Source organism: Sphaeramia orbicularis, chromosome 3 (genome assembly GCF_902148855.1).
Source record: "Sphaeramia orbicularis chromosome 3, fSphaOr1.1, whole genome shotgun sequence".
Classification (NCBI taxonomy): Eukaryota; Metazoa; Chordata; class Actinopteri; order Kurtiformes; family Apogonidae; genus Sphaeramia; species Sphaeramia orbicularis.
This window is the reverse complement of record NC_043959.1, coordinates 8,469,524-8,485,581: the sequence shown is the minus strand read 5'-3', so window position 1 is coordinate 8,485,581 and position 16,058 is coordinate 8,469,524. Positions and strand designations below refer to the sequence as shown.

Below are 16,058 nucleotides of genomic sequence, written 5' to 3'. Positions count from 1 at the left end.
AATACAATAAACAAAAGTTATCAAGTATTAAAAAATAAATTATCAAACAGCTCAAGGGTACGTTCACATTTACAATTTTTGGTAAGAGTAATGTTTAATAATAATTTTTTAATTGTTTAAGGAAGATGTTGATGTTATGGAGGATATGGAGAATTATGCCTTGTGAATATGACATTTGCCCATCAGTATTATTATATTAATTAAGAAAATTAAAGGTTTATTAGAGCATTCAAATTCAGTTATCATTTCCCTTGGAGATATTGAGATATGTTTTCTGGTTTTGTTAAAAATAGCTTTCTCCAGTTCCCTCCAAAATATGTTAGAGGAGGCACAGTTGTAAAATAAGTGCTTTTTTTTTTTTTTTTCTGGCTCATTTTTACAGAAAGTGTAGTTTGTATCAGTGTCAGCAAACCTTGAGAGGAAGGAATTGCAGGGTTAGGTCTTATGTGAAATCTTAAAATTGATTTCTCAGATTAAATTGAAGATGCAAAATTGAAAGGTATTAAGCCACAATAGATGCCAATTTATATTCTTAAACTTTGAATTCCAAATGGATTTGCATTTAGGTCAGATTTTGTGGGTGTTTTGGAGCTGCTTGCTTCCTTATATGTTACTTTGTACATTTAGTATCTGTTATCATAATGCCATTCACACTCAACAAGTTCTTCTGTGTAGAAACTTTTTGGTGTCTTAAATGGCTTTTTATCAGTTTAATAATGCCAGAAGACATAGGTCTTATAGCCCACACAAATTCTTTATATGTAATTGGGAAGTTATTCTTTCTTGTAAATTCTTCATGACAATAAAGATTTTCCATCATTATTAAACAAAACTGTCATAAATATAATGCCTCTTTGAATCCAGTTTTCTTTATATATGCTCTTTTTGTTAACAGTTACATTTCCATTATTTCATATTATAGATTTATGTCGGGAAAAGATGGGAACATAGTATAATTTCCATGCTAATAAAGCCTGTTGATTAAATTTAGAAACTTTAATTAGTAATTTGGAAACAGTATAATTACATCAATGATTCAAGATGCAATTTTTATTTTTTGAGCTGCTAAAGTCCCCATGCATTGACTTCAGCAGCTTGTAATACCAGGTGATTTCATGTATAGAATGTGTTTGAACCACAAGAATGTCATTAATTCTCAAACCAATAAACTTCTCATCTTGGAAAAAACTCACATTGAAATTATTTTAACCTTGATTAGAACCTTGAATCAGAAAACCCCCAAAAGCCTGCATCTCGTAAACTGAAAACTCATCTACGTGAAACAGTTTGCCCAGTTTGGTAAACAGCGTATGCTCAGTCATGTGATGAGGACAAACTAGTTGTGAAGGCAGCCTGAAGTCAATAAGAAAGTAACGCTTGCTAAAAACAAAACAGTGTCCTCATTTCTACAAAATTTATATCAGCTGCAATGACATATTGTGTTTATGAGCCACAGTCATAGACATCTGAGCCTGAACGATGTCGCTCTGATTTGCTGTTAAAACAAAATACAGCAAATCACATCAGTTAAATACTGAAGCCTCTGTCCTTCACCAACAAGAGAAGTCCTCCTCAAGAGGAAATGGCTTTTAATATTTTGTCAACATTTGAGCTGGTGTTTGTGGACCGTTGCCTTGATGCTTTCTTAATTACTTCCCAACAAAAATCTTAATCCACCCAAATCATTAAAAAAATTATAAGGAATACAATTCCACAGTGAGCTTGGGGATTCCAAGCATCTCTTTATCCATTTAACCTTAAAAGTATTATTTAAATTTACAAAGTCTACGACTTCGAATCCAACCTCTGCTCTTTCTAAATAAAGATTTTCTTTTTTGAGATATTGTTTTTTTTATTTTTCCACACAAATTTAATGAAAGGATTGTTAATTTCTTTACAAAGCCCATCTTCAACAAAAAGTGATAGTGCAAGATAAACAAAACATGAAACACCTTCAGCTTTTGACAATAATATTCTATCAAAGATGGAAAGGTCTCTCTGAAACCACATGTTAAATATTGCTTTAGTTTCCTTAATTTTAGGAAGTATATTTAGGTGTTGTCTGTCAGTCATGTCTCTTGATATTTGAACTCCAAGATATGCTGTGGTTTGTTTTACAGGCAAGTTAAACATATATTCTTCTTTAGCTGGATATAAGCAAAATATTTCACATTTATTAACACTGATTTGAACATTGATTGAACACTGATTAAAGCATCTGAGAATTTGTGGACTATATGTAATGCGTTTTGTATTTGTCTTTTATCTTTTAAAAATAAAACTGTATCATCTGACCATTGTGTTAACTTTATCTTTTTGTTAAATATGGCTAGTCCCTGAATGGTTGAGCCATGAGAAATATTAAGCAATAAAAGTTCAGCCACAATAAGAAGTAAAAAAAAAAATTAGATAGAGCATGGTCATGAGCTTTGGGTCATGACCAAAAGGACAAGATCCCAGATACAAGCGGTCTAAATGAGTTTCCTCCATAGGGTGGCTGGGTGCACCCTTAGGGATAGGGTGAGGAGCTCAGTCACCTGAGAGGAGCTCGGAGTAGAGCTGCTGCTCCTCCACATCCGGAGGAACCAACTGAGGTGGATCAGACATCTGTTTCAGATGGAAGCATCCCTGGGGAGGTGTTCTGGGCATGTCCCACTGGGAGGAGACCTCAGGGAAGACCTAGGGCACACTGGAGAGACTATGTCTGTGGGCTGGCCTGGGAACGCCTTGGGGTCCCCCCGGAAGAGCTGGAGGAGGAGTCTGAGGAGAGGGAAGTCTGGGCATCCCTGCTTAGACTGTTACCCCCACGACCTGGCCCCAGGTAAGCAGTAGAAAATGGATGGATGGATGGATGGATGGATGGATGGATGGATGGATGGATGGAGATAGGGCATCCTTGATATACGCTTCTTGAAATTAGAAATTGTTTAGAAATTTTTGGATATAGAATAACAGAATTGTTTATGTCTTTATAAAACATTGCAATATTATTGATGAGAATATTTCCAAAGCTGGATATTTATAGAACTTTCAAGATAAAAGGGTGGTCAATCGAATCAAATGCTTTGTAGAAATCAAGAAATACAAGTCGTGCATCTGAATCTATGTAGTTAAATCCAAAACTAATCTAATATTAGAAGTGATGTGACGTTTTGCCATAAATCCATTTTGGGTTTCACAAATAATTTCTTCTAAATTTAGTTTTAAACGTTTGGCATATACTTGTGAGAGAATTTTATAGTCAATATTTAAAAGTGAGATGGGTCTCTAATTTTCAGTAATTAAGGGATCTTTTTCTGGTTTAGGGATAAGGGTTACAAGACCTTGCTCCATTGTGATTGTCATCTCTTTCCTACCAATGCATTCTTTCTACATCAATAGTTCCCAGAATGTCATGTAAAATTCTACTGATAGACCATCACTTCCAGGTGATTTCCCAAGCTTCATGGAATAAAGTACATCACTTGTCTCTAAACAGCTAAGATCTTTGTCACAGTTTTCTTTGAATTTGTCAGAAATTTGCGGAGTAAAATCTTTAATGTGTTTCATAAATAAACTACAATTATGCTGATTAAATTCTGCAACTCTCTACAACAGGGGTGTCAAACTCATTTTAGTTCAGGGACCACATTCAGCCTAATTCAATCTCAAGTGGACCAAACCATTAAAATAATAGCATAAAAACCTATAAATAATGACAACTCCAAGTTTTTCTCTTCATGTTAGTGCAATAAAAACATTAGATTATGAAAATATTTACATTTAAAAACTATCTTTTCACCAAAAAGATGTGAATAACCAGAAAAAAAATGAATTTCTTAAGAAAAATAAGCTAAATTTTAATAATATTATGCTTCAACTTACCACTTGTACATGTGCATTACACACAGTGTTACACAATCATATTACTGTTGAAATTTTGAAGTTTGGAATATGTAACTAAAATATGAATGTCTACAATATTATGTGTCAACTTATTAACACAACTTACAAATCGGATCTACAAATCCACAAAACATTTAGTCACAGATGACATATTGTTAACATTGTCCATAACCCCTTCTTCCAGTCTTCGGTAGTACACTGGTGCTGTTTCATGGCCCAGCCAAGCCTCTTTTTCTTATTCTGAAGTCTCAGCAATGGCTTTCTCCTGCAACTCAACCCATCAAACCTTCAACTGTTCAGTCTTGTGTTCCCAGTGTAAACTCAGACTTGCTCACTACGACCACTATCTTCACTGTGAAGCTGTTGTCCTGTCAGTCTCCTCTCACTCCAGCTGTTGACTGTCATAAACTTGTCTTCTCATTCTGTTGTGTCTTTGGCTCTGCCAGACCTCTTCCTGTCAGCATTTCCCCCAGTTTCTGAGTGCCTCTGGATAGTGAAGGAAACTGGACTTACTGTCACCTGGACTTTCTTGGACATTTCTCTGTAGGACAGACCTACATTTTTAAGTAATATGATGCCCTGTCTCTCTTCTATTGTTAATTGCCTTTTTGCCTTTCGTTTAGCTCAGATGTCTGATGGAAAAGGGACTAAAGTCATGAACACTTCATGTTTCCTTTACAGATAAACTCGTCTCACTGTGAAAAATCTTTATTTTTCAAACAACTGAAAAACAGTCTTTCACATAATTCTTTTTTCTTCGGATTCGAACCTTCAGGAAACGTCAAGTCTGACAATGACAAAGTTTGTTTTCAATTTCCCACCGACACAAGTACGTGAACGCAGCACACACAGAAAACACTGTCGCTATAGCAACTGATGACTCAGGACAAAGTGGGCGTTTCCCAGTGTTGTCTGACGACGGCGCTACGACATCCGTGGACACATTAAAGGGTAAGTTCACTGTTTTCAGCCTTTAAAGGGACGCTCTGTCCACTTTGACTAAGTGTTCTAGTCAAAGTTAATAACAGGATTCTATAGAACGTCAGTGTGTGTGAAATTAGAGTTTTGCTCTGAACTGAATCAACATTTAGTTTCATTCAGACGTTGACGAGTGACTGTGTTAAAGTCTGAACTTATACGACTGTTTAGACAGGGTCAAAGGTCACACCAGGACGCCAGATCAGATCAGGTCAAACACAAACAGGATCTGATCAGACAGACCAAAGTGGATCCTGATTGGATGGTTCCTGTGTCATGTGACTCACCTCTGTGATTTTACATCCATATTCTCATGTAAACGTCACTGACTCCGCCTTCATGACTCCATTCAATGGTTCTGTCACAGGTTCTAGACTTTAAGACCCAGACCACAACATGGACCGAACAGGGGGTCCACAGGTGGTCTTGGTCTGGACCAAAATGGACCAAACTGGACTGTGGTTCTGTTCATGTGCCATGAAAACATCTGTTTGGGTGTTAGAACTGTCCGTCAATACAAAAAAAAAACAAAAAAAAAAATAAGAACAAGAACAGTCCAATAGAATTTCAATAAACGGATCCAACATGAGCCTTTCAAAGAAAAACCAACCAATGTTTTCAACTAAATCTGAGCTCTTTGTCTTCTTTTACAACTATCAGACCATTCTGTCCAAATGGAAAACCAGCCATAAAATGCCATCCAAGTCAAAAGCAGAGGCTAGACCGGATGAAGAGTATATTTCACTGTCCCAGGTATCTGAGCTACAACAGCAGCAAAAGGAAATATTCACAGCATTGTTATATCAGCAACAGGAGAACTTTAAGGGGTTTGTGAAAATCATCATGGACTCCACAAACACCAGGCTTGAAGGGCTGACAAGGGACCTGCAGGAGTTAAAGACCAGCCTAGAATACACACAAAAGGAAGTTTATGAGTTCATTCATTCATTATCTGAACCCGCTTTATCCTCACTAGGGTCACGGGGGTCGCTTGGAGCCTATCCCAGCTACATAGGGGCGAAGATGGGGTACACCCTGGACAAGTCGCCAGTTCATCGCAGACAAAAGGAAGTTTATGAGTTCAAATCTGAAAACTCTAAGCAATCAGAATGTGGCAATTCATTGCAGTCAGATGTTTTCAGAGTGTGTGATAGTCTGATAGCTGTCACTGACAAGATGCAGTATCTTGAGGGACAGTCCAGGTGAAATAACCTGGTTTTTGAGGGAATCATGGAGTCATCTGGGGAAACTTGGGCAGAGACAGAAGAGAAGGTAAAAAAGGTTTGAGCTGAAAACCTTCAGATGCACCAGGGGATAGAGATGGAACGGGCCCACCACATAGGCGAGCCTGGAGGGGACAGACCCAGGCCCACTGGAGGGGACAGACCCAGGCCCACTGGAGGGGACAGACCCAAGCCCACTGGAGGGGACAGACCCAGGCCCACTGGAGGGGACAGACCCAGGCCCACTGGAGGGGACAGACCCAGGCCCACTGGAGGGGACAGACCCAAGCCCACTGGAGGGGACATTTGTTAGATATAAGGACAGAGCTGCCATTCTTCAACGCACCAAGAGACTAAAGGGAACCAAAATTTACATCAATGAGGACTTTACTGATGCGGTGAAAAGGAAAAGGAAAGAACTGATGCTGGAATTGCGAGCTGCAAGACAAAAAGGAGATATTGCCTACCTTCGACATGACAGACTAGTTATTCGTCCACGCAGTAGCACGCCAAAATGTGAGTGTGTGTATGGGTAATGTCCTGATAATTTGTGATGGTCCTCATAATTAAGGATTAGTTACAGTTGTGTCTGTGTGTGTGTGTGTGTGTGTGTGTGTGTGTGTGTGTGTGTGTGTGTGTGTGGAGTCACTGGTGCAGGGGAATGCGATTGGTTTCATTTGGCCTGGAAAAGAATGTCGGGGTTACTTTCAGGGGATTATGGGACAGGGTCATGTGGTTTAATAAAGGTTTAATCTGACTTAATTTCACCTCATTTGAGCGAAGTGGGTGTCAGGTAGAGACGCCTGAGCTATCTGATCAAGTCCCCGTGTTTAATGTCATCTGTCACCAGTTTCTGTCCAAACAGATTAATGGGAACTAATTCTGCACAAAGTTCAGTTGAGGATGATGAAGAACAAAAGATACAAATGATAATGAAGATGAAGGATAAATTAAAGGATCTGGACCTGATAGATGTATGAAAATGGCAGATTTAAGCATCTGCAAGGACTGAACTTATAAAAGTGTCCACAAAATGTGAAAAAATACATATTACATACAATACAATACAATACACTGACATAAGTGAAAAATTTTCATTTTATTATTTTAAAATTTGGTGCTAGAGCGCCACCTGCTGAATTATGGACATACTTTTACTTGACGTGCCTTCTACTGGACGTGGCAAGGGCCTTTCAATGCCGCTTGCGGCTTTAATTTTTCTTTCTTCTGCACTTTGAGCTCAAATTTGAACCCCTGAACATTTATGAAAACTAACCAAAGTTTGCCCAAAATTCAGAAATGTGCAAAATTGAATTTACATATAGGTTTTGTAGATGTCGGTAAAGAAATTTTGCGACAGCGCCCCCTTGAAAAGTGGAAATACATTACACTAATGGGAGCACGTCTAACATAAAGTTTGTCGTAGAGCCACGAAAATTGGTACACAGATTCATCGTGAGGAGACAAACAAAAAATATTATTATGGCCATGCCCCTAAACCAACCCTTAGTCGGCCATATTGGATTGAAATTTCCAAAATGCTGAGTCAGCGTTTTTGCTGACATCGTATTTTAACTATCTCCTCCTTGGACGCTTGGCCAAATGAGCTCAAAATTGGTGTATGGTATCTAGAGAAGTGGGGCGTCAAGAGCCAAATTTTTGGGATCGGTATCACCATTTTTGTGCGACTAGGTCGCAAACTTTGTAAAGTTTTTTTCTGAAATTTACCATTACAAAAATTGCTTCAGCTCAAACATACGAACACTGATTTGGCTGAAATTTGAATCAGATGTCTATCTCCCAGGTCTACACCCATTTATTGAAAGAAATTTTCATTTTGTGCTATAGCGCCCCCTACAAAGTTACCTTTACAAAAATTGCTTCAGCTCGGACATACAAACACTAATTTGGCTCAAATTTGAGTCAGTTGTCTATCTCCCAGGTCTACACCCATTCATTTGAAAAATTTTAAATTTGGCTCCATAGCGCCCCCTACAAATTTAATGTTACTAAAATTGGTTCAGTTTGGACATACGATCACTTATTTGGCTCAAATTTGAATCAGTTGCCAATCTCCCAGACCTACACCCATTTGTCAGAAGACAGTGAAAATTCACACAATAGTGCCGTCTACAATTTACCTTTACGAAAATTGCATCAGTTCGGACATACATACACCGATTTGGCTCAAATTTGACTGAATGGTACATCTCACAGGCCTACACCCATTCAATGGAAGAAATTGAATTTTGGCTGCATAGCGCCCCCTACAGATTTATTTATACAAAAATGTCTTTAGTTCAGACATACGAACACCGATTTGCCTCAAATTTGAGTCAACTGTCAATCTCCCAGGCCTACACCCATTCATCAGAAGACATTAAAATTTGGTGCTAGAGCGCCACCTGCTGAATGATGGACATACTTGTACTGGACGTGCCCGGGGCGAGAGCCTTTCAATGCCGCTTGCAGCTTTAATTGTTTTTATAGCTGAGCTGTCTCTTTTGCTGCTGATAAAAACAGTGTACACGGTGCTGTAGCTGTAGCTTTTTTTGTCCACTAGGGGGCACTCCGTCAATTATTATATACAGTAATAGGACTACTGAAGGGCTTATATAAGGCACTGTTCATGCTGTGTACATGTTGTCCCATAAAGGATGGTGTAGTAATTCACAGTCTCCTCCTCTTCTTTTTATTTACCGTTTACTTCTTTCCTATTTTCCTTCTCCTGTTTCATCTATTGTCAAATCTCCTCTTCTATTGTCTGATCTTTTTATCTCTGTTCTTTTCACACCATTCCTCTTTAACTCTTGGATATTTGCTTCTTCGCTTTTAAATGTTCAAAACTCCTAGAAACTTTTTTCCTCTTCTTTTCATCTCTGTGTGTTTTCCCTTTAAAATCGAGTATTGTAGTTTTTATTTACTGTTAACTCTGACAGCAACTTCCACAGATGCACAACAAGCTACTATTTATGATAACCTGGAAGAATACATTTTTAAAAAGACTAAAATACAACTGAAAATTAATAATCCAAATCAAATCCAGTCAGAGAGTTTGAGTGAAATATTCAGGAAATGAAGAGGAGAGAGGAGAGAACATCATGTGAACAGAAACCAAGAAGAAAAGCAAAAGAAGCAGTAAGCACACACACACACACACACACACACACACACTCCAAAAAAACACATCTGTTTGTGTTCACCAGCAGCAGAAAGTCTCAGGCATCACAGGACAAAGTGTTCATCTTATGGCTCAATAATAACAGTCGGTCACTGGTGTGAGTGTTTCCACTGCTGTAGTTGTGTGTTATGTCACCAATAACAGTAAGTACAGAATAGAATAGAAAAGAATACAATACAATACAATACAATACAATACAATACAATGGAATGCCTTTATTGTCATTATACATATGTACAACGAAATTGTAAGAGACAACTCTTTAGTGGTGCGTAATGCAAAATAGTGTAAAAGAAGAAGAAAAGAAAGTGTAAATATATATACAGCATAAAAACAGGGATGTCACCAACGAAGAAACAGTAAAGATAAGTATATATTGCACTTTGACCCTGGCTGAACACTATGGACATATGTTAAATATATGTCCTTTTTGAGGTATTGTCATTGCAGTGTGTTCAGAACCCTTGGATGCACTTGGATAAAACGTACTGCTAAATCTGGAGGCGCGGGCCTGGATGGACCTGTACCTCCTCCCTGAGGGCAACAGTGAGAACAGGCTATGTCTGGGATGTGAACCCTCGAGGGTGATGCTTCTGGCCCTGCGCAGACACCTGGTGTTATAGATGTCTGACAGAGAGGACAACTGGACTCCTATGATGTTCTGAGCTGACTTCCTGACTCTTTCCAGAGCCTTCTTGTCAGCCTGAGAGCTACTCCTATACCACAGTAAGATGTTGTGGGTAAGGATGCTCTCCACAGAACATCTATAGAAGGACAGCAGTAGTACATCGATAAGAGAGAAACGCCTGGTGACGAAGACACTCAGCTCCACTAGTGTCACCTTATACATGTGAATACAGTTTCACAGACTCATTTGGATGCAGGCCTTTGTACAGGAGAACAGACTGGAAGGTCAGTGTGGACCTGTGCCCACTCAGACTGATCTGTCCTCAGTGTGGATCAAGTCAAGCCAATCACAGCTGATTCTCTGTTCTTCAGCTGGTTACATGTGTTCTGTACAGCCCCTTCCAGCACACAATGGATTAATGAGGTTATGTCCTTTTTCAAAGTAGAGAAAATTAGATATTCAGACAGGGAAACTTGAACAAATTCTACAATAAATGGCAACTGTTTGTGGATTTCTTTGAGACAATGTAATTACCTTCCTTTTATTTATTTATTTATTTATTTTATTTTTACTTATGGTTATGTGACCAGTTTAATTATTTTATACAAACTATGTCTTAGTATTTTTTTCATTGTATTGTTTGTTGGGTTTCATTGTTACTTTTTCTTAAAAATATGCAAATCTAAACCTAATGGTGTGTACAAACATGGTTAATATTGACATCTGTGTGCCCTGGTATATTTAAGCACCTTTGTTTCTCTTGTATACACTTCAATAAAAAAATATGAAACAGATATGGTCTGTCATGATGCCACTTGGTTTTTGTCAGTGGGTCAATAAGTATTTGAATTTTGACAGTAGTTTTTGTTTTGAGGCTCTTGTTTACACATCAGTCCAGCTGCTTTTTGGCACCTGGTTGAACTCCAAAAAGCAGTTACATGGTCAAAACTCGGAAAAAATACAGTAAAAAAAAAAAAAAAAGAAAAAAAAAAGGAAAATCATGACAACACTGCAAACAACAGCAAAAACAAAAAGAAAATAAGAATTAAAAAAAAAACAAAAACAAAAGGAAAACAATAAAATAAAAAAAAACAAACCCAAAATGACTTTTTTTTAAAGCGAGTCGGTCTCACTCACTGCTTTGTGTTTTACCCCTGTTCCTTAGGTGGCGGAGGGTGCACTGAGCATGCTCAGAAGTCTATGGAAACCACAAGGTGTATTCTCTCAGCACATCTTGAAATTTTTCCTATTGAGCAAATGGTTGAATTTTTATGAATATTTAAAATAAATTATACGTTCAGAACACTCACCACAGACACATCAGGATATAAATGGTTAGTGTGGACTTTCAGTTTTAATTCAAGCGGTTTAACAAAAAAATTGCACTAGGAATTTTAATCATAGTTCCTCCATTTTCAGAGGCTCAAAATTATTTGGATAAACTAAGACTGTTATAAATATGAGGATAGTCTTTACATTTCCCTCTTTCATGCAGAACTGTTAATGCAATAGACAGTTGTATGACATAGAATTTGCAAGATATAAGTCACCAGATAAAGGCCATAAACCTAAAACATACAGATATGAAAGGGAAAAGTACAGACCTGACATTGAGAAAAAGAAATTTGATACAGACAAATAAAATTTGCAATTAATAATGTAATGCCTCAAATATCAAAATAATTATTCAGATGAAAATTAAAGGTGCAGGAGACTTTCATGACCAATTTTTCACCAGATCTGTAAAACCTCAGTCAAATCCTCAGTATCACGAATCTGTATTAATTCTGTGATTACTCACCTGAATCTCTTGCATTACAATGAACAATTTTGACGTGCCATCCACCATAAACAAACCCGTGTGTTTACAGACTCGGGAGGTAACTTGGTCATCTTCAGAATTTTGTTGTGACGTGCATTGTGGGAAGCGAAGGCTCGCGCCGCCACCTGACAGCGGCAGCATGAGCATATGATATTATATGGATGAAACACGACTCGGAAACGGCTGAAATGCGGAAACAGCTGGAGGAATATGCATAGAGGGAAGGGAGCGCCTGTCGTTTCCACGTCGTCTGTAGCAGCTGCCATGGCCAGACAGTGGCGCAAACCAGCATTTCCCTCAATGCACTTTGTGACAAAATTCCAAAGAGGCCCGAGTCACCTACTGGCTCTGAATGTAAACACATGGTTTGTTTATGGTGGATGGCACTTCGAAATTGTTCACTGTAATGCAAGAGATTCAGGTGAGATGAAAAATGGAGACCCTGGATTCTATTGAACATCATATTAGAAATGAAACCATAACCTGTGGCCTCAGTGTTTATTTCACGTCAGAAGGTTAATGTGTAATTTTTGCTATTTGCACATGAGAGCCAGTTCAGGACCATAAAGAAATATAGTGAATTCAAGACTCTACAGTTGTGCTTGGTGATAGTTGTCCTACCCGTTCAACAAACACTCACCCAATTTCCAAACGATATTGGTAAAGAAGAGAAAAAATGTGAATTAAGCAATAACTTAGAAACAAAGACCAAACCTCAACAAAAATAAATTCTGTAAGGTCCAGATCCTACAATATCCACCTTAGGAAAAAATGAACAAATCCATAGAATTTGGGGCATTTCCTCACAGTTCTGAGCAAAACAGACCTGATGCCAACATATTTTTTCACTTTGAATTAACATAATGATGTTGGAGTGAAATAATGAGATCCAGTAAAACAACAGGATCATAGTTTCTGCTGCTTCATTAAGGATACATTTATTTGTCTTAATCTTGCCCTCCTCTCAGGTCACTGCATTTCAAGTTTCGAGTCAGCTGCTGGTCCTGCAGGGAGTTAGGAAAAACAAGAGAGGTGCATGAAGTGGAAACAGTCGGCACGTCTCCAAGTCTGACAAAACAAGTGTGAAACTGTGTGTTTGGCTCTTTTTACTGTGTGGTTTGTGACAGTGAGCTGAACACATGATGTGGACATGCATGGGCAGATCTACCGGGGTGGCACAGGGTGGCAAATGCCACCCTAAAATAAACCCAGGCCACCCTTGCTGCCACCCCAGTTGGCAACAATGAATTCAAAGAAAAGTTATGACCAATTTAACATTTATGAGCGCAAAGCTCCAGTGTCTGACAACAGTGAACGCAGTGCAAGAGAACGTGAGAGCAGCACGAGACTCCTTTGTTGGGAAAACTGAGTGGCGCAAAACAAGGGAACCGGGAGGAAGGGAGACACAGGAGGAAAGAAGTAAAAACTGATTAACTATCCATCAGATAATGAAATAATAATGAAAGCACAGTGCTAGTATAGTTGTGATGCTGATTTAAAAATCAGGTTTAAGAAGGTTATTATTTCTCTAACTATACATGTAATGTCTGCTAGGTCTGACTTCAGTTCTGTGTGAAGTAATCTACAAAAGCTTTTACTGATTCAACGTCTGTCAAGGAACATTGTAAAGTCACTTTGAATCTTACAGAAATGAAGAGGAAAGGTAGCATATGTAGATTTTTTGCACCAAAGAGAAAGGAAAGAGAAACAGAGAATGAACAACTGAGCAAGGTAGACCGAGGAGATGAGGTGGAAGGAGAGAGAAATGAGGTGGAAGGAGAGAGAGAGAAGGGCAACAGAAATATGACAGAGATAGAATACAAGGCCAAAGTGACCAGGTACAGGAGGAGGTGGGAGAACACCACAACGGTGAAGATCCAGAGGGAGAGCACCGCCAAGATGAGGAGGGAGAAAGCAAGAGTCAAGATAAGGTGCAGGGCTCAGACAGTGAAAGGGAAAGGAGAGTGCCTGAGCATCACCAACGATCTCCAGTAGAACTGGTCCACATGGTGTGGAAAGCGTGGCTGCATAGTTTACTAAGTTACATATTGAAAAGAACAACACATGACAAAAACAGACATGAATATAACAGAAGGTGCATTTAAGAGACATTGCTTAGACTTCTTCAAATAAATATTCATGTTTGTTTAAATATAAATAATTGGGAAAAATTGTAAGTCTTAAAGTGTAATGAGATGGAGACAGACTTTTAATATTTTGTGTGCAATGTATTTTAGATCTATTGCTCAGGTTAAATTCCAAAATTACACAAAATAACCTAAAAATATTCTCCCATGCTAAAATATTAGTGTGTGTTTACACAGTCTGATGGTTATAACTAATCAATGACAGTTCCAAACTGACTGTGTTTTTTCTAGTTGTTATATTGTATAATTAGTTCAGATGTAGTGTAGTTTTAATCCCCCCCTCCATCTTCTAGACGTATCCAACTCCAGGTGTGTGGTGCTAGCGCAGCGAAAGCGAGAAAGTTTCCCATAGACCCTCCAGGGAGGAGCCAGAAGAAGCTTCCGCAGTGACTGGTACAAATCTCATCCTTGGTTAGAATACTCTCAATCAAGAGATGCAGCCTACTGTTGTGCTTGTAGGCACTTTTCCCTCCCCGATGCTCCATAGACTGTTTTCACCTCATTTGAGGGTTATTGCAACTGGAAAAAAAGCTACAATGGAAGACAGGGGTTTCTATACTTTTTCTGACTGGCAGCAAAATTTATTTTTATGTGACTCCTTTTCAGGTTTGTGGCTATTTTGATGTAACATACCCTTTTATAACTCTGAGTGTTTTGTGTAATTTGTTGATACAGCAGCTCAGATTTACATACATGAAATGACCCTTTCATGTCACATTTACTGCTGTGAATACTGTATATACTGTACTGTTTTTCATCACTTTATCAGTAAAGACCTCATCTGTTAAAAAATTATTCACGCTACTGAGGGACAAATTTGGAGAATGTGTTCTGAGTAAACAATAAAAGATAACCGATGTCCAGTACCTTGTTTGTGTGCCGTGACCCATTTATTTCCATTGTGTGTTTATGCTGACCACAGTACAGCTCCGTCCATAGATCTTCATGGGTTTTCTTTGGATAGTTTCCTCTTGTACAAATGCTGCCTGTAGTGCTGCCACTCTGACACAGTTTGCTTCCCCTGTCACATATCTGCCACTCATCACCTGTGTCTTTCTTACCTTAATGCCTTTCCTGTTCTAATGCCCCACCTACAACAGTGTTACCATACTTTTATCTCCTGTTAAGTGAGATCACATTGGATGGTCACTTACTCCTATTATGAACTGTTCCACATGAAACCTGTTACCTCAAATGCAAGACACTGATTGCATGAGATTAAGTTTGTCTGTCTGAGTTAGTAAGTGGCAGCCCATGCCCTTATGCAGTGTATATACAGTATCCACATGTGGGATACATGTTCTAAGTTATATATAAAGTCCTGCAAGCAGAAATACTCAAGTGTAAATTATACTACTGTCTGTAATAAATGCTTCAGTATATATACATCTGCCATACGTTGCCACCCCTCAAAAATTCCTGCCCCCCTCTTGCCAACTCATAAATAATTTTGTAGATCCACCCCTGTGGACATGGTGAGGTGTGACATAGTTTTTGGCTTGTTGCTGATTTGAAGCCTAAAGGTGTTTGAGCTCATTTCCTGACAAAACTCATGGAAAAATACTCAGACATTTTGAAGAACTGAAATGGACTTTCTTCCTACGATTTCTATGAAAAAAGATAAAACCAGAAATGTCTGAAGGGGTGATGTAAAATGTCTTGGTGGTCCTGTGGTGGCTTTTGGCAGCTATGAAGGTCATTTATGCCTCAATTTTCACATCTGTACTTACTAAATATTAATAAACTGTTTGATGAAAGTAATTCCAACTATGCATCATGTACTAATAACCAGCTGGCAGGGTATTGTAATACAATGTAAAACCTGATCCAAAAGGCTACATTCAGACTGCAGCCAAATGTGGCCCAAATCTGACTTTTTGACCTGTATCTGACCTGTTAAAGACATTCTGAACGGCACAAATCCGATTTTTTTCAAATCTGACCCAGGCCACTTTCATATGTGGTACTAATTCCCATACATATCGGATATTTTGCAATGCGACGTCAGTCTGAATGGCCAGGTCGCATTTATCCGACCTTTATTACGTCACTGAAATGCCAGTACAGTCCGACTGCAACATGCTTGCGAACAGTTACAGGTTACTGGAGATGAGTGTCTGAGAGTGTTACGGAGAGGCGGTCACAGACATATTTAAACATTCGTCTTGTCATTTGAAAGTTATGAATGAAGTGT

At 38.5% G+C, this 16,058-nt stretch overlaps 2 long non-coding RNA genes across 2 annotated transcripts; one reads left to right on the top strand and one right to left on the bottom strand.

Moving 5' to 3' along the window:
* Positions 1–250: 250 nt before the first annotated feature.
* Positions 251–15,364, bottom strand: LOC115413601 (uncharacterized). Its single transcript, XR_003934489.1, has 3 exons — positions 15,352–15,364; positions 5,311–5,314; positions 251–348 (listed from the first exon to the last, which is right to left on the bottom strand). It is a non-coding gene; the product is annotated as an uncharacterized LOC115413601 (long non-coding RNA).
* LOC115413598 (uncharacterized) lies at positions 4,619–13,318 on the top strand. Its single transcript, XR_003934488.1, has 3 exons — positions 4,619–4,888; positions 6,732–6,737; positions 13,309–13,318. It is a non-coding gene; the product is annotated as an uncharacterized LOC115413598 (long non-coding RNA).
* Positions 15,365–16,058: the final 694 nt, after the last annotated feature.